This window comes from Pantherophis guttatus, chromosome 6 (genome assembly GCF_059756535.1).
Source record: "Pantherophis guttatus breed Tessera chromosome 6, ASM5975653v1, whole genome shotgun sequence".
NCBI lineage: Eukaryota > Metazoa > Chordata > Lepidosauria > Squamata > Colubridae > Pantherophis > Pantherophis guttatus.
Window position 1 is genome coordinate 87,805,813 of NC_142068.1, and position 23,894 is coordinate 87,829,706.

General features: G+C 44.3%; 1 long non-coding RNA gene across 2 annotated transcripts; it reads right to left on the reverse strand.

Moving 5' to 3' along the window:
• Positions 1-1,033: 1,033 nt before the first annotated feature.
• Positions 1,034-20,128, reverse strand: LOC132712427 (uncharacterized). 2 transcript variants are annotated; one of them, XR_009623084.2, is made up of 4 exons: positions 19,902-20,128; positions 16,863-16,991; positions 15,456-15,578; positions 1,034-1,528 (listed from the first exon to the last, which is right to left on the reverse strand). It is a non-coding gene; the product is annotated as an uncharacterized LOC132712427 (long non-coding RNA). The 2 variants fall into 2 exon arrangements; XR_015728377.1 differs by lacking the exon at positions 1,034-1,528 and adding an exon at positions 12,154-12,297.
• Between the last annotated feature and the right edge of the window lie 3,766 nt (positions 20,129-23,894).

Below are 23,894 nucleotides of genomic sequence, written 5' to 3' on the forward strand. Positions count from 1 at the left end.
GGTTTCAGAGGCTGAAAAAAGCATCAGAAATGAAGCTTCAGAAAAAAAGCCTCCAAACAGAGTTTCAGAAAAAAAGTCTCCAAACTGAGCTTCAGAAAAAAAGCCTCAGAAACGAAGCTTCAGAAAAAAAAGCCTCCAAACAGAGCTTCAGAAAAAAAAGCCTGCAAACAGAGCTTCAGAAAAAAAAGCCTCCAAACAGAGCTTCAGAAAAAAAGCCTCTGAAAGGAAGTTTCAGAGGCTTTTTTTCTGAGGTTCTGTTTCAGAGGCTTTCGGAGACAGAAAAAAAAGCAAGGCACAGAGCTCACAGCCAATGAACCTGTTGTTAAAATTCACCTCTGGGAACAGCTGATTGGGGGTATTCCAGGAGGCCGATCCACCTGCCAATCAGCTTTTTTCTTATTTTCCTCTCCAAAAACTAAGGTGTGTCTTATACTCCAAAAAATATGGTATCTGTCTGTCTGTCTGTCTGTCTGTCTGTCTGTCTGTCTGTCTGTCTGTCTGTCTGTCTATCTATCTATCTATCTATCTACCTACCTACCTACCTACCTACCTACCTACCTACCTACCTACCTGTCCATCCATCCATCTATCTATCTATCTATCTATCTATCATTCTATCTTTTGTCACACATCATCAATAATCATCACCAGATGTTGCTTTTACCAACCAAGATCTTGCCTCGTCTTCTCTGCTCTGAAAAGGAATCTAAGATAAACACTTTACATATTAGGGTTCCAAGAGTAGCGGCTGCTGAACAATTTCCTCTCCATAATTTGGAAAACAGGGGGAAAAAAATATACAATTAAAACAGGAAAAATATATATAAAATCTACCCATCGAACCACAACATTACAGCATAGTTGGTACAAGACACCCAAACTGCAGAAAACCTAGACTAGGTTAACTAGATTCATCCTCTCCCCTACTCATGTGAAAAATCAACCTAAGATTTCATGTGGATAACCTATCAGAGTATTAGTATTTCTAGGTCTGTAAAAAAAAAATCAGGCTTAGTTAGGAGAAAAACAAAACTTCTATTACAACAAGAAAAATAATCTTTATTTATTTACCCTTGATTGAGTGTGAACCGAAGCTGGTTGCTGGGAATTCCAACATGCCATTAATGCAACTCCCACAATTACGGTAACCAGTTCAGAGCGGGAGAAATAAAACAGGAAAGAGTATCTCTCAAGCATCCGGTTTAGCAATCGGGAACTGTGCCTTTAGCATTTTACTACAGCTCCTGAAACTGGGTGTGACTTCCAGAAAGAGTCAAGGATTTCACAGACATTCCATGCTGCTGTTGCACAAAACTTTTCTCACTGAGCCTGTATGGCTTGCATTCGTCAAATGCCTGGAAAGGAGGAAATGAAACTATCTTCCCACTTGCTGTAATATTGCAGCCATCACATCCATTAGGACAATTTTGTTTCTGGAAGTTTTGGACAATCCAGGTTATTTAGCAAAGTTTTGAATAAGGCGGCATTCTTTCCAAGCTGCTTTGAGATTGCAAGGCAGACCTCAGTTCTAGAATAGAATAGAATAATCAATGGAATAGGATAGGATAGAATAGAATAGGATAGAATAGGATAAGAATAGAGTAGAATAGAATATTTATTTCTTTATTTATTCAATTTGTATGCCGCCCCTCTGCGAAGACTCAGGGTGGCTCACAATGCATTTAAAATCATTATAAGGAACATTTAAAAATTAAAAACATTAAAAACATTAAAACTCATACACCATTCATGGCTGGATCTTGCCGGATCGCAAGAGCAAGATCAATGGCCCCAGGCCTGTGGAAAATCCAGGTCTTCACCGCTTTTCGGAAGGCCAATAGAGTGGGGATGGTCCGGACCTCAGGAGGTAACTGGTTCCAGAGAGCTGGGGCAGCCACAGAGAAGGCCCTCCCCCGCGGGCCCACCAGCCAGCATTGTTTAGCTGATGGGACCCGGAGGAGACCAACTCTGTGGGATCTTACATTTTTTAATTTGTTTTTAAATTATGGGGTATTTTAAATTCAGCCAAATTATTTAATTCGTTTTTATTTTATTTTAAACTTTTGTATGTATGTGTTTTATCCTGTGGCTGTTCACCGCCCTGAGTCCTTCGGGAGTAGGGCAGTATAGAAATTTAAATAAAATAAAATAAAATAAAATAAAATAAATAAATAAATAAATAAATAAATAAATAAATAAATAAATAAATAAATAAATCTTACCGGTCATTGGGAGCTATGCGGTAGAAGGTGGTCTCGAAGATACCCTGGCCCTGAGCCATGTAGGGCTTTAAAGGTAATAGCTAACACCTTGAATTGTGACTGGAGACCAATAGGGAGCCAGTGCAGCTCACGGAGAATTGGTGTAATGTGGGTGTACCTAGGTGCACCTACGACAGCTCGCACGGCTGTGTTCTGGACCAACTGTAGTCTCCGAACACTTTTCAAGGGTAGCCCCATGTAGAGCACGTTGCAATAATCTAACCGTGAGGTGACAAGGGCATGAGTGACCGTGAGGAGAGCCTCCCGATCCAAGTAGGGTCGCAATTGGTGCACCAGGCGAACCTGTGCAAAGGTCCCCCTAGCCACAGCTGTCAGATGTTGCTCTAATCTTAGCTGTGAGTCTAGGAGGACACCCAAATTGCAAACCCGTTCTGACGGGACAATTTCTCCCCCCCCAGAACCAAGGATGGACAATCAACATAGTCTTTAGGAGGCACAGAATAGAATAGAATAGAATAGAATAGAATAGAATAGAATAGAATAGAATAGAATAGATGCAGGTGCAGGTGCAGGGGCAGGGGCAGGGGCAGGGGAAGGGGAAGGGGAAGGGGAAGGGGAAGGGGAAGGGGAAGGGGAAGGGACTTTGACTTTCTTTTGGGTGGGGAAAACCTGGGAGCTTTCAGATTCGGGTTTTTCCCAGATGTGCCAATATGACATCTTCAATAAAATGGATTTTTGAGGAATTGATTGTCTTGGAGTCTTATTTGGCAGTGGTGGAGGTGTTACTTGGAACCCAGACATAGAGTAGAGTAGAGTAGAGTAGAGTAGAGTAGAGTAGAGTAGAGTAGAGTAGAGTAGAGTAGAGTAGAGTAGAGTAGGGTAGGATAGGGTAGGGTAGGGTACGGTAGGGTAGGGTAGGATAGGACAGGAGAGAAGAGAAGAGAAGAGAAGAGAAGAGAAGAGAAGAGAAGAGAAGAGAAGAGAAGAGAAGAGAAGAGAAGAGAAGAGAAGAGAAGAGAAGAGAACTGGAATGGGCATTGGAGGTCTTCTAGTCCAGCCCTCTGCTCAAGAATCTCAATGAACAATGGAGCCTTATTAGAAACTATGCTCAACTGTTCATTTAATGATGGTTCAGAGTTGCAACGGTGCTAAAAAAACTGAGCTTACAACTCGTCCTCCAAGTTACGACCTTCATACCATCTCCACAATCGCCTGATGGTAATTTGAGCCCTTGGCAAGCAGCTTGCTGCATCCTGGGGTCACCTGATCAAGCTTCCAAGCCAGCTTCTGGCAAGCCAAGTCGAAGGGGAAAACCAGATTCGCTTAAACCACGTAAGGCACGGTTCGCTTACTGACTACACGATTCACTTAACAAGACAACCGTGGCGATTTTGCTTAACAGCTATAGGGGGAAAAAATGCTCATAAAATCCAGTCACCTGGTAACTTGCTTCGTGACTGCATCACTTAGCAACCACAATTCTGGTCCCAACTGTGGAGGAGGCTTCTTGTTGGCTACTTCTCCATCTGTTAAACTGGAAAAGGATTGGCAATGGTGCAAGAAAGGCCATTGTTTCTGGGGTAGAAAATGCTTTATTGTCATGACATCCAGACAATTTAGATGCTCTTGAGTTTCGAGACCGAAGCTAATTTGCCCACCCTGGTGTGTGATCTCTATTGAGGAAGTGTAACTTTCACGATGACCTTAAGTGGACGATCACTTAAACAGGAGCCAGCAGTGTGCGATAGCAGCCAAAAAAGCGAACACAATCCTTGGCTGTACAAACAGAGGCATAGAATCAAAATCACGTGAAGTATTAATACCGGCGGTGAAATCCACTTATCTTTGCTACCAGTTTGGGAACGGGAGCGCATGCATGCTATGCACATGCGTGCCTCTTCTGTGCATGCGCAGAGCCTTCCATGCATGCACAGAGGGTCAAAAACAGGATGTAATGACGTCCCGATGGGTGTGCGGAGCTTCCTACCACCAGCGCTACCGGTTCACACAAGTCGGATAGATCCGGCCAGATTTCACCGCTGATTATTACCGCTTTATAAATCCTTAGGGAGACCACACCAAGAATACTGCATCCAGTTTTGGTCACCACATTACGAAAAAGAGGTTGAGACTTTGGAAAAAGTGCAAAGAAGAGCAACTAAGATGACTAAAGGCCTGGAGACTAAAACATATGAAGAAGGGTTGCAGCAATTGGGTTTGGCCAGTCTAGAGAAAAAAAGGACTAGGAGGGACTTGATAGCAGTCTTCTGGTATTTGAGGGGCTGCCACAAAGTTGAGGGGGTCAAATTATTCTCCAAAGCACCAAAAAGCAGGACAAGAAACAATGGACGGAAACTAATCAAGGAGAGAAGCAACCTGGAATTAAGGAGAAACTTCCTAACAGTGAGGACAATTAACCAGTGGAACAGCTTGCCTTCAGAAATCGTGGGCACTCCATCACTGGAAGTTTTTAAGAAGAGTGATGGCTAACCTTTTGTTGTTGCATACTGAAAGCATAATGCAATGCATGCATCCCCGTCACCACGTGCCCAGCCTCCCATGCACTCTGCACTCCCACCGTGCATGCACGCATGACCCTCCGCCCCCTGCATACGTGCACATCTCCTGCATGCGCCCCACCCCTGCACATGCATGGCAGAGACCCGGAAATCAGCTGGCTGGTGGGAGGCATGTGTGCTGGAGCTGAGCTGGGGCGATGGCTCACGTGCCTGCAGAGACGGCTCAGCATGCCACCTGTGGCACGCGTGCTATAGGTTCGCCATCACGGGTCTAGACATTCACATTTCAGATAATGGTATAGGATCTCCTGCTTGAGCAGGGGGCTGGATTAAAAGACCTCCAAGGTCCCGTCCACCTCTATTCTGATTCTGATTCTATTTTGAATTCCTAAAGTTAATAGCTAAGAGCTGACAATACCCCCAGTCTTCAGACTTTGCTTTTGGCCTTCCATTTTTTTTTTATACTGTACGTAAAACCTTGCCCAGATGTCTAGCAGCCAATATTCAGTTATAGTTTCTTCTTCCCATCATCTAAATTGACGTAGGAGGGTGAAGGACATATGAATTAATACTCTGGAAGACGGATGGACGAGGGTGAACAAATTGAAATGTCATTCAGATCCATTGTAACGTGGTTTCTTCGGAGAGCTTAACTTGCTCCTGAAGTGGTTGGACAACACTTGAAGAATCAGATCTTCAATCTGAGGATCTGTTCAAACCAGCAGTATTTGTGGTGACCAGGTATTGTCAGAAGCCAGGACTGAAGTTTATCAGCTTTGATGGAATCCGAAGCTAATACTCTCTCTTGAGAAAGCAGGAATAATCATGGCTGGGCATGTCCTGAAAGTATTTTAGACAACTCAACAAAAACTTTCTCTTTGTAGAGCTGTCTTTCAAGATATCTGCACATTTCAGCTGGATCATCACGCACTTGGGAGGACAAGGTGCAAACCTGATCTTGAGTACTAGTCAGTTTCTGAGCATTGTTCCCACCACTGGCGTTGACCCGTGTCCCAAATGGTTTGCCTGCATCTGTAAGAACCTGAACCTTGATGTTAGTTTTGGAGGCTTGGTTCCTGAGTCATTAATAGGGAGGATCAGATTTTCAGATACAAAAGACATTCTTAAACTATGAACATCCTCCCTTATATTTGGTCATATGTTCTTTTTCAGTTCTCAAATCAAAGCTAATCCCTCTTCTATTCTGCAACTTTTCAGAATAATCCTGGGATTTTGAGCCCTGGTGGAGCGGTAGCACAGTGGTTAGAGTGCAGTACTGCAGGCTACTTCTGCTGACTGCTGGCTGCCTGCAATTTGGGAGTTCAAATCTCACCAAGATCAAGGTTGACTCAGCCTTCCATCCTTCCGAGGTGGGTAAAATGAGAACCTAAATTGTTGGGGGCAATATGCCAACTCTGTAAACCGCTTAGAGAGGGCTGTAAAGCACTGTAAAGTGATATAAAAGTCTAAGTGCTATTGCTATTTTCTGGAAGTCTTAACTTCCAAGTACTAACCAAGTCCAATCTTGCTTATGTTTGGCTACATCTTATGCATGCCTGCTATTGAAATGTTATCTTCTGGGCACCACAGTTATAGAAGGACAATAACATTTTAGGGTAAGTTCAGGGGACAATTACTAAGGAATTTAGAGATCTGGAAACCAAGATGAATGAAGAATGGTAAAAACATCTAAAGAAGAAATGACAAAGAGGAGACATGATAGCAGTTTTCAAGCATGTGATAGGTTGTCACATAGAAGGTGATGTGGACATCTTTGATATTGGCAGGACCAAAACCAATGGGTGAAATTTATAAGGATGCAGGTTCAGGCTAGATTCTGGAGAGCTTCCTAAATGCATTAGCTTTCAACCAGTAGTCCAGGCTGCCTCAAATGTCAGGCTCAAGAAATCATTAAGCCATGCAGTTCAAATGAATATATAGGCAGAGGTGGTATTCAGCTGGTTTGTACTGGTTCGGGTACTGGTTCATACTGATTTGTACCCACTCCGGCTTTATGCTGTCCTATTTAGGCACGGTTTTGAGGCCGGCTACATAGGTGGAAGGTGCACAAAGCAAGCGTGTGTGCGCAAAGCGAGCGAGCGTGCGCACGACAAACCGGTAGCAACAAAATGTGAAACCCACCACTGTATATAGGGTTATTATGTGATAAAGCTAGAACAGTGTAGTGGCCTAATGGGGAAGATGCTCACCTCTCACTAGGAAGGTTGAGAGTTCAATCCTAGGTAGCAGCAGAGATTTCTCTCTCTGGGCACAAAGAAAAAATATCTGCTGCAAACTCTGCATAGTGTTGGGAAGGGCATCCAGCCAGTAAATGCTCAGCTCCACCAAGTCACCCTGACTCTACCCCAAATTAAGGGATTACAGGGTCATAAAAAGGAAGTTTATTGTATGTTAAAGTTCTCTACAAGAATCTGAACTGGGCTGGAGTTAAATCTCTTGTGGGTGTGAAGAGACTCAAGATGGATGGATGATGATGCACTTGATTCCTCCATCAGACTCAACCCAGTCATCTCTTACATCCAGAGAACTGAATCTTCACTTTACCTCACATCTACATCAGTGGTGGGTTCCTTCCGGTTCGGCCCGGTTTGGCTAAGCCGGTAGCAGTGATGATATGACATCACCGAACCGGTTCTCTTTGTTCGGGAGCTGGGCCCTACCGCACCCCCCGCGTTATTCTTACCTTTTATTTGGCCCCACCCCCAATCAATTGCTGCCTCCTGAGTCTCAGCTGATCGGCTAAAAGGAAAAAAACTGTTTAAACTTTTGCCGCCCTACAGCTGATCAGTGTTAAAAGGCAGTGTGATGGTAGATTGGTGCCTCCAAAAACGAATGAGTAGACCGGTGCCTCCAAAAACAAATGGAGAGACCGGGGCCTCCAAAAACAAATGAGTAGACCGCTACAGCTCCTCAAGCAGTTAAAAGTCCGGTAGACCAGTACCTCTGCTAAATCCTAAAGAATTGTCACATGACCATCAAGCCACACCCACAAAATAAGCCATGCCCACAGAATCAGTAGTAAAAAAATTGAGAACCCATCCCTGATCTACATGATCAACTTTTCACCACTTTGTAGAAAAGTGCAGAGAAGAGCAACTAAGACGATTAAAGGCTTGGAAGCACAAACATATGATGGACAGTTGCAGGAATTGGGTATGGCCAATCTAGACAAAAGAAGGACTAGGGGGACATGATAGCAGTCTTCCGGTATTTGAAGGGCTGCCACAAAGAAGAAGAGTGTCAACCTATTCTCCGAAGCATCTGAAGGCAGGACAAGAAACAATGGATGGAAACTCATCAAGAAGAGAAGCAACCTGGAATTAAGGTGAACAGTGAAAACAATCAACAAATGGAAGAGCTCGTCTTCCAAAGTTGTGGGTGTTTTATCACTGGAAGTTTTTAAGAAGAAACTGACAGCCACCTATATGTAATGATATAGGGCAGTGATGGTCAAACTTTTAGACACCGAGTGTCCAAACTGCGTACGTGTGCATCCTCAAACTGAAAGGTGCATGTGTGCATGTGCAGACATGTGTGCTCATGCACAGACATGTGCAGACATGCATAGACATGCATGCACATGCACAGATATGTATGCATATGTGCAGACATGCGTGCACATGTGTAGACATGTGTGCACATGTGCAGACATGCGTGCATATGTGTGCACATGCGTGCACATGTGCAGACATGCGTAGACATGTTCAGACATGCACAGATATGCACAGACATGTGCAGACATGCGTAGGCATGTGCAGCAGAGACCTGAAGACCAACTGGCCTGCGGGAGGCAGGAGATCCCAACCTGGCAGCACGGCAAGAGGCAAGATCTTTTTCTTCTGTGAGCTTCTGTTTCGTTGTTTGCAGATAAACAGAAGCTTACGAAAGAAATGCCACAGAGAACTGACTTGGGGCAACTGCGCAAGTGCCAGCAGAGAGGGATCTGCGTGTCACCTCTGGCACGCAGACCATAGATTCGCCATCATGGAAATAGGGTCTCCTGCTTGAACAGGGGGTTGGACTAGAAAACCTCCAAGGTCCCTTCCAGCTGTATTCTGATGGATTGTGTCTTCCAGATGTCTTGGAACCCAACCCTCATAAATCGCCGCATGAAAAATTGCAAACAAGAAGAATTTCTTTGGTCAGGAGGGAACAAAAGTCAAAGCAGAATGAAATAGAAAGAAATGCAATGTAGCCCAAACAAAACTAACTTAAACAGACCTTTGCTGCCCTCCTATGGTAGCTTACTAGTGGTCCATCACTCCAGAAAAAAGGTCTGAAACCAGGAGTCTTGGAACTCGGTTTGTGATGCATGGGGAATGTGTCATTCATCTCTACGTGATTACCCAGCTGAAATGGATGCAAATCTAATTAAACCTTTATTGTCAATGCACAACATGTGTACAATGAGATTAAATGAGCCTCCCTTGGTGCAACCTCCCTGAACACATAATACATCTCAATAACTCAATAAATAAAAGAAAAAGAAATCCCTAAACCCAAATAAGTAATAACTAGTACACATTCCCATATGCATATCTTTTCACTGTGGGTTGTGAAAAACTGCTGATGTCAAGATGAAATTTCACATTTCATTGTGATCGTGAGCAATCACAGATTTGAACTACGGGCCTTATCTAGCAAAGTCGAAATTCAATGTAGAGAAAAGTACACCTGGGCAAAAAAACCCCAAAAGTACACATAAAGAGTGGGGGAAACCAGGCTTAATAGCAGTAACTGAGAGAGGGATCTTGGAGTCCTAGTGGACAACCAATGAAATATGAGCCAGAAGTGTGCAGTGGCAGCTTAAAAAGCCAATGATATCCTAAATTGCATTAACAGAGGGATACAATCAAGATCAAGGGAGGTACTAATACCGCTCTATAAAGCCTTATTAAGGCCACACCTAGAATACTGCATCCAGTTTTGGTCACCACACTATAAAAAAGATGTGGAGACGCTAGAAAGAGGGCAGAGAAGAGCAACCAAGAGGATTAGGGAACTGGAAGCTAAAACATATGAAGAACGGTTGCAGGAACTGGGTATGTCTAGTTTGATGAAGAGAAGGACTAGAGGAGACATGATAGCAGTGTTCCAATATTTGAGGGGCTGTCACAGAGAAAAGGGGGTCAACCTATTTTCCAAAGCACCTGAAGGCCAGACAAGGAACAATGGATGGAAACTGATCAAGGAGGGATTCAAGCTAGAAATAAGGATAAATTTTTTGACAGTGAGAACAATCAACCAATGGAGCAGCTTGCCTTTGGAAGTTGTGGATGCTTCATCACTGGAGGCTTTCAAGAAGAGACTGGACAGCCACTTGTCAGAAATGGTATAGGGCTGTGGTGGTTAACCTTTTTGGTGCCGAGTGCCGAAAGCATGTGCACACGAATTCACGCGTGCATGCCCAAACCCCCAAAATGCAATGCGAACGCTCTCCGCGCATGTGCCCCAGCTCCCCAGCGCATGCGTACCTCCCTCCGTGCATGTGCCCTGCCCCTCCCCGCACCCCTTTTTGGCTTCCAGGTTGATGCAGGAGGCTTTCCGGGTCCAAAATGGGGCACGGGGGGCCTTGTGTGGTGCCCCTGTGCCCTGTTTTGGCTTCCAGGTTGGTGCAGGTGGTAGAAATGGAGTAGAAAGGTACGGCACGCTAGGGGGAATCTCTAGAGATCAGGGAAGGCACGGGCAGCAGAAATGGAGTAGAAAGATCGGGCACACTGGGGGTGGGGAACCTGCGGAGATCGGGGAAGGCACGGGTGGCAGAAATGGAGGAGAAAGGTATGGGGGGGAACCTGCAGAGATTGGGGAAGGCCCCGCCCCTCTGGCATGCATGGCAGAGATCTGAAAACCAGCTGGCCATTGAGAGGCACACATGCAAATGCACAGTGGGGCTGGGCTGGGGCAACAGCTGGCATGCCCGCAGAGAGGGCTCTGCATGCCACCTGTGGCACACGTGCCATAGATTCGCCATCACGGGTATAGGGTCTCCTGCTTGAGCAGGGGGTTGGACTAGATTACCTACAAGGCCCCTTTCAACTCTCTTATTCTAAGTCACCATGAGAACTGGAGCAGTTCACCAACAGAGGGAGCCTTTTCCTTAAAATGGAGAAATCTTTCATCCGGTGTGATTAATTGCAGCCCAGCGATGGCAAGAATGGAGTAAAATCTTTCAGACGGAGGGAAGGCAGAAAAGTGCATGATTCTGTTAGGCTGTTCATATATTTTGAATATCTGTAAATAAGCAGAGCAGCTCTTGAATGAATTTGGTGGCGCTTCAAAATGAACGCAACCTCCACGGGACAGCAGACAAATAAGATTGGTTTTCTACAGTTTTGTGTTTTCCAGATGTCTTGGATCCCAACTCTCATAAAATCCCAGCATGAAAAATTGCAAACCAGAAGAATTTTATGTGATTTTTATCTCTTATTCTGGCACAGACAGTTCGTCCTTATCTTTTCCTTGCAAATGTGGTCTGAACTATACCCAATATTCCTTTTAGTTTAAAACGCAATCACCGGGAGAATTTAACGGGGAATTTAACTGCCAATGTACTTCAGTCCAATCTGTTCATTTGTAAATAGAAAAGTTCAAAAAACAAAAAAACAAACAAACAAAAAAAAACAACCCAGAGATCTTTCTTGCATTTCTAGAAGTTGTGGGTTTTTGTAACTGACAGCATCTTGTTGTGGTCTGCCAGCAACCCGCGGGGCTAGCAGCGGACTTGGACAGTGAGGAGGCTGGGAAGGACAATGGGCCAGTCCTGGAGTCTGGGGAAGGCCCAGACGAGGGCTCTGCATCGGAGGCAGAGGTGGGGCCAGGGCCATCTGGGACTGATGTGCGGACTCCGGAGCCTCCAGAGTCGGACAGTAGAGAGGCAGAGGAACAGGAGGAGCCTGTTCCTAGTGCACACATGCGCAGAGCTGCCAGAAGGCAAGAGAAGCTAAAGCAAAAAGGACGACTCAGGAGTAAGGCCAGGAGATGATTGGCCCCTCCCATAAGGCTTAAAAGAGTGGCAAAGGCTCTTGGGCTCTTTGTAGGAAAGCAACGTTGCTAAATCTGTTTCCAGTCGGTGTCTCTTGTTTCTGAACTTTGTGGGGCTTTGCCAAGAAAGGCCTTTGTCAGGGTGCCAAAGAAGATAAAGGTTTGAGATAAGTCTGAAGGACTTTTTCTGAAGGACTTGTTTTGGAATTAATTTGGACTAAACTGGGAATGAAATAATTCTCCGCTGTTATAATAAAACAGTTTTGTTTGGGACCAATTGTGACTTGTAATGACTAAGTGAGCCTGGGTCACAACCCATCTCTAATAGAAAACTGAATGTTGATTCTGGAAATTCTGGGCACTTAGATATCAAAGTGGGCCCCAAAGTCTTCTCCATTAAGTAAAACATAAAATCTCTTTCCTTGCTGTGGTTAAAATTACTGAGATAAAAACAAAGTAAGATAACTACTGTAAATCCAATAGATATTCACCATATCCCTCCATATCTTTCTGTCCTGGCCTCCAGCATATGTAGAATCCACTCCACACATTCCCTGTTGTTAAGTAAAAAAAAATTGGTCATTAAATGAATCTGGTTTCCCCCATTGACTTTGAGCTGAGAAATGGTGATCACATCACCCTATTTTCAGTAGATGAAGGAAGGAAGGAAATGATTCTTCCTGTAGGAAACACAATAGTGACCAAAATTGTGGAAACCTTTTGGGAAAAGTGTATTTTCTAAAACTAGCTAATAACACTACTTTTTTTTTTTTTTTTTGGAATAGTACAGTGATGGGTTGCCCCCGGTTTGGCTGAAGAGGTTGTTAAAAAAATGCTTTGAAAAGGCTCTGACGATCCCAGCTGAGTTGCCTGATCGTCAGAGGCTTTTTTTTTTTTTTTACTTAAAAGCATTTTTTCTACAACCTCTTTGGCTGAAGAGGTTGTAGAAAAAATGCTTTTAAAAGGCTCTGACAATCGCAGCTGAGTTGTGGTGATCATCAGAGGCTTTTGTTTTTACTTTTAAAAGCAATGCTTTTAAAAGTAAAAAAAAAGATTGTGTGTCACAACTGATCACCCCCCCTCATGCATTGTTCTGCTTACCGCATGCCTCCTTTTGGCATGCACTACGCATGTGCACCTTGCATTTGGTGCATGGTGTGCACTGCGCATGCGCAGCCAGCGAACTGGTAGTAAATCTCAGAACAAACTCAGACTCAACCCATCCAAGACCGAGTGGCTGTGGTTTCCGTCGTCCCGATATAGTCAGTTGGCGCCATCTCTGACTATTGGGGGCGAGTCGTTGGCCCCCACAGATGGGGTTCGCAACTTGGGCATCCTCCTGGACTCACGGCTGTCTTTTGAAGAGCATATGACGGCCGTAGCCAGGAGGACTTTTTATCAGGTTCGCCTGATTCGCCAGTTGCATCCCTTTCTGGATCGGGACTCGTTACGCACGGTCACTCACGCCCTTGTCACCTCACGCCTGGATTATTGTAATGCTCTCTACATGGGGCTCCCCTTGAGAAGCACCCGAAGGCTCCAACTGGTCCAGAATGCGGCCGCGCGGGTGGTAATGGGAGCAATGTGGCGCTCTCATGTAACCCCCCTCCTGCGCGAGCTGCACTGGCTCCCAGTGGTCTTCCGGGTGCGCTTCAAGGTTTTGGTTACTATCTTTAGAGCGCTCCATGGCTCAGGACCAGGGTACTTACGAGACCACCTCCTGCCACCAATAGCCTCTCACCGACCAGTTCGCTCCCATAGAGAGGGACTCCTCAGGGTGCCGTCAGCCAAACAATGTCGACTGACGGCCCCCAGGGGGAGAGCCTTTTCTGTGGGGGCACCTACCATCTGGAACGGGCTTCCCCCGGAGTTACGAAACATCCAAGACTTACGCATATTCCGCCGTGCCCTGAAATCATTTCTATTCCAACAAGCTGGTCTGGCCTAACTCTCCCTTTTTAATTGGCTTTTAAACTGGCTTTTAAATTGGGTTTTAAACCTCTTTAGATAAATTTGGATGTTTTTAATCTTTGAGCCTAAATTACTTAATCTGTTTCTTAATAGTTTTTAACTTCTATATGTATTTGTATTTATTATGGCTGTACACTGCCCTGAGTCCTTCGGGAGTAGGGCGGTATACAAATATGAAAAATAAAATAAATAAAATAATAAATAAATCGGTTCAGATTTCACCACTGGTTTGTTCCAAAGGACATCCTGAGAAATTCAAATTTTATGACCCTACCCGTGTTTCCCCGAAAATAAGACTGAGTCTTATATTCATTTTTGCTCCAAAAAATGCATTAAGGCTTATTTTCCAGTTAGGTCTTATTTTCAAGGAAATACGGTACTAAATGCATCTGTCTGGTTGATGATCTTAACTGGGGCTTATTTTTGGGGTAGGGCTTAAGTTTCAAGCATCCTGAAAAATCATGCTAGGGCTTATTTTCCAGTTGGGTCTTAAGAATAGATCAGTTGCTTTTGCTTCAGATATTGCTGGGATATAACAGAACAACAGAGTAACAGAGTTGGAAGGGATCTTGGAGCAGGGTAGGTTTCACTTACTTTACCACCAATTCGCCATTTGTGTGCATGCTTGCTTCGCATGTACACGCTATCCGCACATGCCTCCGGTCTTCCGCGCATGCACTCTGCTCACTTGCGCACCTTCCTCACATGCGCCTGGCCTCAAAAATGTGCCTAAATAGCACAACTTGGAGCCGGGGGAGGTGGCAGGTAGGTGGACCTACCCGCAATCGCCGCTACCAATTCACTTGAATGGTGTGAACTGCCTGAATACCACCTCTTCCTTGGAGGTCTTCTAGTCCAATTTCCTGCTCAAGCAGGAGATGGTAGACCAGTGCTAACCTTTTTGCTGTCGCGTGCCAAAACCAGGGGGAGTGTGTGTGGGTGGGTCATGCACGTGCGTGCCCACACCCATAATTCAATGTGCCCCACCCCCTGTGCGCCCCCTGCTTATTTATTATTTATTTATTGGTTCGATTTATATGCTGCGCTTCTCTGGAGACTCAGGGCGGCTTACAATGAGTTAAGCAATAGCCTTCATACTTTTTGTATATTTATACAAAGTCAGCTTATTGCCCCCACAATCCGGGTCCTCATTTTACCTACCTCGAAAGGATGGAAGGCTGAGTCAACCTTGAGCCTGGTGAGATTTGAACTCGCAGTAATTGCAGGCAGCTGGTGCTACTTAACAGCACTTTAGTCCACTGTGCCACCAAGGCTCATAATTGCATGCTTTTGGCACTCAATGGCACGGTGAGCCCGGTAGGCCTGTTTTTTGCCCTCCCTATGCTCCAGAGGCTTTCTAGGAGCCTGGGGAGGACGAAAACGGCCTCCCCCCCCAGAGGCCCTCCAGAGGCCGGAAACAACCCGTTTCCCAACTTCTGGCAGGCCAAGAAGGCCCGAAAATCAGCTGGTCGGTGCACGCATGTGCGCTGAAGCAGAGCAAGGGCAACACTTGCATGCCCACAGATATGGCCATAGGTTTGCCATCATGGTCCTAGACTATTCTGGACAAATGACTGTCCAAACTTTTCTTAAAAGCCTCCAGTCATGGAGCACCCACAACGTCTGGAAGCGAGATGTTCCATTGATGAATTGTTCTCATTGTTAGGAAATAGAGCACACTGCTATGCTTCAGATGCTGGGACCTACCCTACAGTGCTCCTGTGGTCTTTACATCACATACCTGAATTTCTTTCTACTTTCCATACATTGCATTGAATGTGAGCTTCTGAACCATACTATCCATGCTGAGTGGGTGGCGCCTTTGCTGAATTGGTCTCCTTAATCATTGTTGGACACATTTGTCCTGGAATAATGCAGAAAAGATCTTTGGTTACTTGAAGCAGGGAGTAGGAAGAGGTTAATTTTTCTTTTCTGTGAAAATGGACATGCATCCGCCAAGTCCCTCGAAGGCCTTCCTGCCTTCCCAGCAGTTCCAAGCCAGGATGAGATGTATATATATCCTTCTTTTAATCTGCGGGCATTGGAAAGCATGATAGGGACTCAATCCTTTAATCCATAGCAATATATAATGTGAGTCGGCCAAGACTTTTTATGAAGTGTGAATCGACTAGACAGTTTCTGTTCATAAAATTCTTGCAAAGTTAACTGAAACCATCTGAGCAGTCCCTCGGTTAGAAGAGAAACGCTGCAGTTCTAGAGAAAGCCTACAGAGGGTACACTTAGGAATTTGATGGAGGAAAAAAAGCAGGATCTTTGGCAATCCCTGGATTCTCTAAGGGCAACCATAAAGTAGAACCAAAGTCTTCATTTAAACATAGATGGTTATACTTTCTGCATTGCAAATCTGAAGTGAGTTTCAATTTATGGGACCCGAGGATGTTTTAGTCTTTGCCAAAAAGGCATTAAGAGTTGTTAACCTAATCTTACAAAGCTTCTTCTCTGATAACATTGTATTGCTAACTAGAGCATACAAAACCTTTGCCAGACCAATTCTCGAATACAGCTCGTCTGCCTGGAATCCACACTGTATATTCGACATTAACACGATTGAGCGGGTTCAGAGGTATTTCACGAGAAGAGTACTCCACTCCTCTACCCACAATCGAATCCCTTATGCCACCAGACTTGAAATTTTGGGCTTGGATAATCTGGAACTCTGCCGCCTGCAGTCCGATCTAAGCATAGTACACAAACTTGTCTGCTACAACCTCTTACCTGTCAATAACTTCTTCAGCTTCAACCTCAATAATACCCAGGCAAACAATTGATACAAACTCAAGGTAAACCGCTCCAAACTCAATTGCAGAAAATACAACTTCAGCAACAGAATGGTCAATGCCTGGAATGCTCTACCCAACTCCGTTGTTACAGCCTCTAACCCTCACAGCTTCAACCTCAAACTGTCTACCGTGGACCTCACCCCATTCCCAAGAGGTCCGTGAAGGGGGCGTGCATAAGCACACCAGCGTGCCTACTGTCCCTGTCTTACTGTCCCCATTTATCTGTACTTAACTTCCTTTGTTTATGTTTATGTTTATACCTATACCTGCTATCTTGTACATGTTTGACAAAATAAATAAATAAATAAATTTATTTTGCAGACTTGATATTATATTGTTTTCCTTGCCTTTCCTTAGGTCCAACTTTTCTTCCCGTATCTCTGCTTTTTCCATGTATTCCCTACATCTTCCATGTATTTCTTGCATCAGATTCTGTTGAGATTCCTTCTTTGATTGAACATTCTCTGAAAAGAAAACTGAAAAGCAAACATCACATTCTACTATCTTCCAAAATTTACCTCTTTTTTTTTTTTGCAACCTCTTCCCACTTCTCAAGAGTAAGTTGTTTCTTCTGTTAAAGAGGCAGTTACAGTCCAGCCTTTCAGGACAGAATGGGGCAACTTGGTGCGGCCAACTCGCCATTATTTTACTTTTTGTCCTTTACATTTCATTCTGTCCCTCCTTTTTCATCCTTTCTGATCAATCCGGAGTTTCGTTATCGGCTGCAGATGCCTTCCGGCAAGCATCTGAAGCAGAGGTGGTATTCAGCAGGTTCTAACCAATTTTGGAGAACCGGTAGCAGAAATTTTGAGTCGTTCGGAGAACCGATAAATACCACCTCTGACTGGCCCCGCCCCCATCTATTCTCTGCCTCCTGAGTCCCAGTTGATTGGGAGGAAATGGTGATTTTGAAGTAACCTTCCCCTGAATTGGGGAGGGAATGGAGATTTTACAGTATCCTTCCCCTGGAGTGGGATCAGAATGGAGATTTTACAGTATCCTTCCCCTGCCATGCCCACCAAGCCATGCCCACTAACCCATGCCATGCCCACCAAGCCATGCCTGCAGAACCGGTAGTAAAAATATTGAATCCCACCACTGATCTGAAGGCGAAATGGAAGCCAGGGCGATGGGTGCGAGTGGCGGCAAGTGGCCGCAGAAGAAGCGGCTGCAGAAGAAGGCGAGGCAGGTTTCCGGGTGTGTGAGGCTAGTAAGTAGGGCATCTCCACCCCCCCATCTCCACCCTAGCTTATTTTTTACCTGTGTGCCTCGCCCCACCCCTTGTACCCCAGGGGTGGGCGGGGTCTTAATTAGGGCTAATTTTGTGGGTGGGGCTTAATTTGATTGCATGCGCTCAAAAACGTGATTGGGCTTCTTTTCAAGGTGGGTCGTCTTTTTTGGAGACACACGCGTAGAAGCAGCAACAGCTTTCTTGAAGTCATGTACATCACCCGTTCTGCTAAGCCACCCCACTGCAGTGATAGATGTTATTGTTCTTAATTGTCCAGAATTTCAGGGCTGACAAGAAATACAAAGCTAACAGGCATGGTGGCCCTCAAACAGCCCAGTGTTTATTGCTGGCCCTGTACTTCGTTGTGTCTTGCAATAGGGTGACACAAGATTTATTGGAAATTTCGAAGAAACAAGGCAGTCCTTCACTCCAGGAAAAAAAATGTGCTTTTCATGGTTTCATTGTACTCGGGAGAGTTCAGTTGCTGAAATATTTCAAATTTGCACTAAGCTCTCTAAGGAAGAGAAAACAGTGTCAGGCACTGGAGTAGGAGCTAAAATTGATTGGACCGCAGAAATCTGTTGGTCTTAGGAAAAAAATATGACATGAAAGATGACTTTTGCAAATAATATTACCCTCCCTCCATTGGAGTACTTAATATCGTTTAGGTATTCTATTGGTTAAAACAATTATTGTGATACAATGCATAGAGCATGCTATTGTTTTGCCTTCTTCATTTCTTGGGTTGGGGTCACTTCTGTGCAGAAGTGTAGAGGGTTGTACAAAAAAAAGGGGGGGAAGGGAAGGGAATTTTCTACAGTATCTATGCTGGGAGTTGAAAGCCATACATCTGGAAGTTGTTCAGATTGGAAAACCCTGCTGTAAGAGAGAGAGAAAGTGGGAGAGGGAGAGGGAGAGGGAGAAAGAGAGAGACAGAGGATAGATAGATAGATAGATAGATAGATAGATAGATAGATAGATAGATAGATGATAGATGGGTGGGTGGGTGGATGGATAGTAGGGAGAGAGAGAAAGAGAGAGACTGTGGATGAATTGATAGATGAATAGATAGATAGATTAGATTAGATTAGATTAGATTAGATTAGATTAGATTAGATTAGATTAGATTAGATAGATGATAGATAGATAGATAGATAGATAGATAGATAGATAGATAGATAGATAGATAAATAGAGCAATAGCACTTAGATTTATATACCACTTCACAGTGTTTCACAACCTTCTCTAAGCAGTTTACAGACTCAGCTTATTACCCCCAACAATCTGGATCCTCATTTTACCCACCTCGGAAGGATGGAAGGCTGAGTCAACCTTGAGCCTGGTGAGATTCGATCTGCCAAACTGCTGGCAGCCGGCAGTCAGCAGAAGTAGCCTGCAGTACTGCACTCTAACCATGGCGCCACCACAGAGAGAGAGAGAGAGAGAGAGAGAGAGAGAGAGAGAGAGATGGTGATAATAGATAGATAGATAGATGATACATAGATAGATGATGATAGATAGATAGATGATGATGATAATAATAATAGATAGATAGTCAGATAAATATTAGATAGATAGATAGATAGATAGATAGATAGATAGATAGATAGATAGATAGATAGATGGATGGATGGATAGATAAATAGAGCAATAGCACTTAGATTTATATACCACTTCACAGTGTTTCACAACCTTCTCTAAGCAGTTTACAGACTCAGCTTATTACCCCCAACAATCTGGATCCTCATTTTACCCACCTCGGAAGGATGGAAGGCTGAGTCAACCTTGAGCCTGGTGAGATTCGATCTGCCAAACTGCTGGCAGCCGGCAGTCAGCAGAAGTAGCCTGCAGTACTGCACTCTAACCATGGCGCCACCACAGAGAGAGAGAGAGAGAGAGAGAGAGAGAGAGAGAGAGAGAGAGAGAGAGAGAGAGAGAGAGAGAGAGAGAGAGATGGTGATAATAGATAGATAGATAGATGATAGATAGATAGATGATGATAGATAGATAGATGATGATGATAATAATAATAGATAGTCAGATAAATATTAGATAGATAGATAGATAGATAGATAGATAGATAGATAGATAGATAGATAGATAGATAGATGTAGACAGGCAGCCAGGCAATAGATAGAATTGCTGTCATTCTTACCCAGTTGTGAAACCCAGAACACTGCTGCTCTTTAATTAGAAAAAGGCGCCATTTCCTGCTGGCAGGAAGACGATATAGGCTGTTTCAACAGCAAATTCCAGTTGTCAGGAAGAGGCATGTATATACATTGGAGAGCAAAGCGATGGGAAGACGTATGGCCCCCGGGCAAAGACTGAGTAAGCAAACAAAGCCATTTGCTTCCCACTTGGAAAGAGAAAAGCATCTTAGGGAAGGGAATCACCCCTGCTGGGACGGTGTTGATAGATGATCTGGAGGGGCCTCTCGGAGGTGGATCTATTTTTAGTCCTGCTTCAATTACACCCACTTACATCAATGTGATCTATTTTAGCGAGACCAACTACACTGATTTAACCAGGCCTGTTGTAAGCAGGCTCTCGAGCAAGGGAAAATGGAAGGCCTGCATTTTGCTTTGTTTTGCTAAATTTAGCTAGTCCTCGCCTTACGACCACAACAACGGAGCCCAACATTTCTGCTGCCGAGTAAGATGGTTGTTAAGCGAGTTTTGCCCCATTTTATAACCTGTCTTGCCACCATTGTTAAGTGAATCACTCCGGTTGTTAAATTAGTAACCTGGTTGTTAAGTGAATCTGGCTTCCCCAGCAACTTTGCTCATCAGGAGGTCGCAAAAGGGGATCACGTGACCCCAGGACGCTGCCACCGTCATAAATACGAGCCAGTTGACAAAGCATCTGAATTTTGGTCATGTGACCACAATGCAACGGTCGTAAGTGTGAAAAACGGTCATAAGTCACTTTTTTTCAATGCTGTGGTAACTTGTTGTAACGGTTGGGGGGGTATCTTGAATAAACCTTCTGTGGGCAACTTAGCGGATGGTCCTGAACCTTTATGATTGACAGTTCATCTATCTAGGCAAGCATCTTTAAAGCTGGTCTGGAAATGTATAGGAAGTTAGGATCGCTTCCTAGAAAATGTGATTTGTTAGCTAACAGATCTCTAACGAAATTTAGACCTATGTAGTTATTAAACTCATTTTATCCCATCTTTCAATTAAAAGTAAATTTCAGGACAATTCATCAACTGGGGAAAAAAAAAAAGAGAATCAGTCGCAATAGAAATCTGCTGGGTCAAATCACTTTGTTTAATTGGGGGGGGGGAAAGTAGAATTCTAGAACGTTCTATCTCCAGAACGTAATGTTTTGTGCAACCTTATTAAAGCAGCAATGGAATATAAAACAATCATGAATAAAAGAGGAAGTTGCATAGACCAGAAATAACAGCTTGGCAAGGAAAAAAAGGTGTCGGAGGCCTTGGTTGTGTTATGCAGTAGATTCTTGAAGGATTTTTCCAGCCCTTGGGGAAACGTAAAGCTCTTTGGCGATACCTGGATAGGTCTTTTAAAGCAGCGGTCACCAACTGGTGGTCCACAAGAAAATTTTGGTGGTCCACAGAAAAATTATTTGCATTTTTAATATTGCACTAAATCAGGGGTCCTCTAACTATGACCCCTGGGCCAGATACGTGCAATGAACACTTTTGTTGCTGCAGAGAGACTCCCCCTTCGAGGTCTTTTTGTGTGGGTCAGAGGGGGGCAGAAATTCTGACTTTGGGTCTGCTTTGGCCTCCTGGTGCAAAGCTTTGGGCAAAGGCTAGAGGGAAGTGCCACTGGTGGCGAAGAGCCAGAGGGCCTTGTTCCAGTGGGACTGCATCATGTCCTTGAACTGGCTGACCATCTCAGCCCATTGAGCCTCCAGGTGCTGGTAACTGGTCTTGCACTCTGACAGGTCTTCCCTCTACTTGGAAAGCCTATGCTCCTAGTCCTCAGTGAGGTGCTTCTGCTGAGCTTCCTTCTCGGTCAGATCCAATTTGAACTGAGCTGTTTTGCCAACTCTTTCTCATGGTGGCTGCTTAGCTCCAACAACTGCTTCCTGTTGGGGCCCTAAGGAGTTTGGGCGCGGAGGTGAGAAGTTGGCCACGGCCACCCAGTCACATGACCACCTAGCCACGCCCACCCAGCCGGTCAATAGGCAGATCATATTAGTGGTCCACGGGATTTTAAATTATGAATTTAGTGGTCCCTGAGGTCTGAAAGGTTGGTGACCCCTGTCTTAAAGCAGTAATTCTGAATTTTTTTTTTCATTATCTAAAGTAATGATCCGATTTTACAAATCATTGGTTTTATTTTGGTCCATCATGAAAGGAATGAAAGAAGTCATACGGTGTTGGAAACCGCATCCAGTTTTGGTCACCGCATTATAAAAAAAAAAAGATCTGGAAAAAGTGCAGAGAAGAGCAACCGAGATGATTAGGGGGCTGGAGGCTAAAACAGATGAAGAACGGTTGCAGGAATGGAGTATGTCTAGTTTAATGAAAAGAAGGACCAGGGGAGACATGATAGCAGTCTTCCAATATTTGAGGGGCTCCTACAAAGATGAGGGGGGCCAAAGTATTTTCCAAAGCACCAAAAGGCAGGATGATAAGCAATGGATGGAAACTAACCAATTGAGAGAAGCAACCTAGAACTAAGGAGAAATTCCCTAACGGTGAGAGCAATCAACCAATGTAACAGTTTGCCTTCAGAAGTTATGTGGGTGCTCCATCACTGAAAGCTTTCAAAAAGAGACTGGACAGCCATTTGTTTGAAATGGTATAGAATCTCCTGCTTGAGCAGGGGGTTGGACTAGAAGACCTCCAAGGTCCCTTCCAACTCTATTAATCTATGTTTTAAATGTCTCTTAGCCCAAAATGGGTGAACCCCTGCAAAAAGATGAAATAAACCAGCATGTGAAGGAGGATAGGTAGAACCTGAGAGTGGAATCAAGACAGGAATCAGAATAGAATAACAGAGTTATTATAACATTATTATAAATAGTTATAACAGAGTTGGAAAAGACCTTGGAGGTCTTCTAGTCCAACCCCTTGCTTAGGCAGGAAACCATCGCTTCAGACAAATGGTTATCCAACATCTTCTTAAAAACTTCCAGTGTTGGAGCATTCACAACCTCTGGAGGCAAGTTGTTCCACTGATTAATTGTTCTAACTGTCAGGAAATTTCTCCTTAGTTCTAGGTTGCTTCTCTCCTTGATTAGTTTCCACCCATTGCTTATTGACCTGCCCTCATTTGCTTTGGAGAATAGCTTGACTCCCTCTTCTTTGTGGCAGCCCCTGAGATATTGGAAGACTGCTATCATGTCTCCCCGGGTCCTTCTCTTCACTAGACTAGCCATGCCCAGTTCCTGCAACCGTTCTTCGTATGTTTTAGCCTCCAGTCCCCTAATCATCTTTCTTGCTCTTCTCTGCCCCCTTTCTAGAGTCTCCACATCTTTTTTTTTACATTGTGGTGACCAAAACTGAATGCAGTATTCCAAGTGTGGCGTTACCAAGGCATTATAAAGTCGTATTAACACTTCATGTGATCTTGAGTCTATCCAGAAATTCATTTTTTTTTTACTACCGGTTCTGTGAGTGTGGCTTGGTGGGCCTGGCAGGGGAAGGATACTGCAAAATCCCCATTCCCTCCCTACTCCTGGGGGAAGGATACTGCAAAATCTCCATTCCCACCCCACTCTGGGGCCAGCCAGAGGTGATATTTGCCGGTTCTCAGAACTACTCAAAATTTCCGCTACCGGATTGTAGTAGTCAAGGTGAAATCAGAGGTAGGAATAACAGCTTGCAATGTTAGAAGAAAGTTTGGTGCACCAACAAACCAAATTAGCTTTAGGAAAACAGATGATGTGATTTTCTTTTGGAAAAGTTAAACTTACGCTGTTGCAAAGGAAAGCTAATCTTCCCTGGAATTTCATATATTTTTATGGTTATTGTTACATGGCTTCAAGCCAGGTTAATAATACATGCCATGTTTGAAGGACCAGGCTGCCCCAGCTCCCTTCATGTGCCAATAATGCAAGAAGTTCAATTGTCCTCAGGTCATTTTTTTAAGCCCTTCCAGATGGTGCAAAGTTTTCTCTTTTTCTCCCTTGTTTATTTTCATGGGTTTGGAGGGGAAAGAGTCTG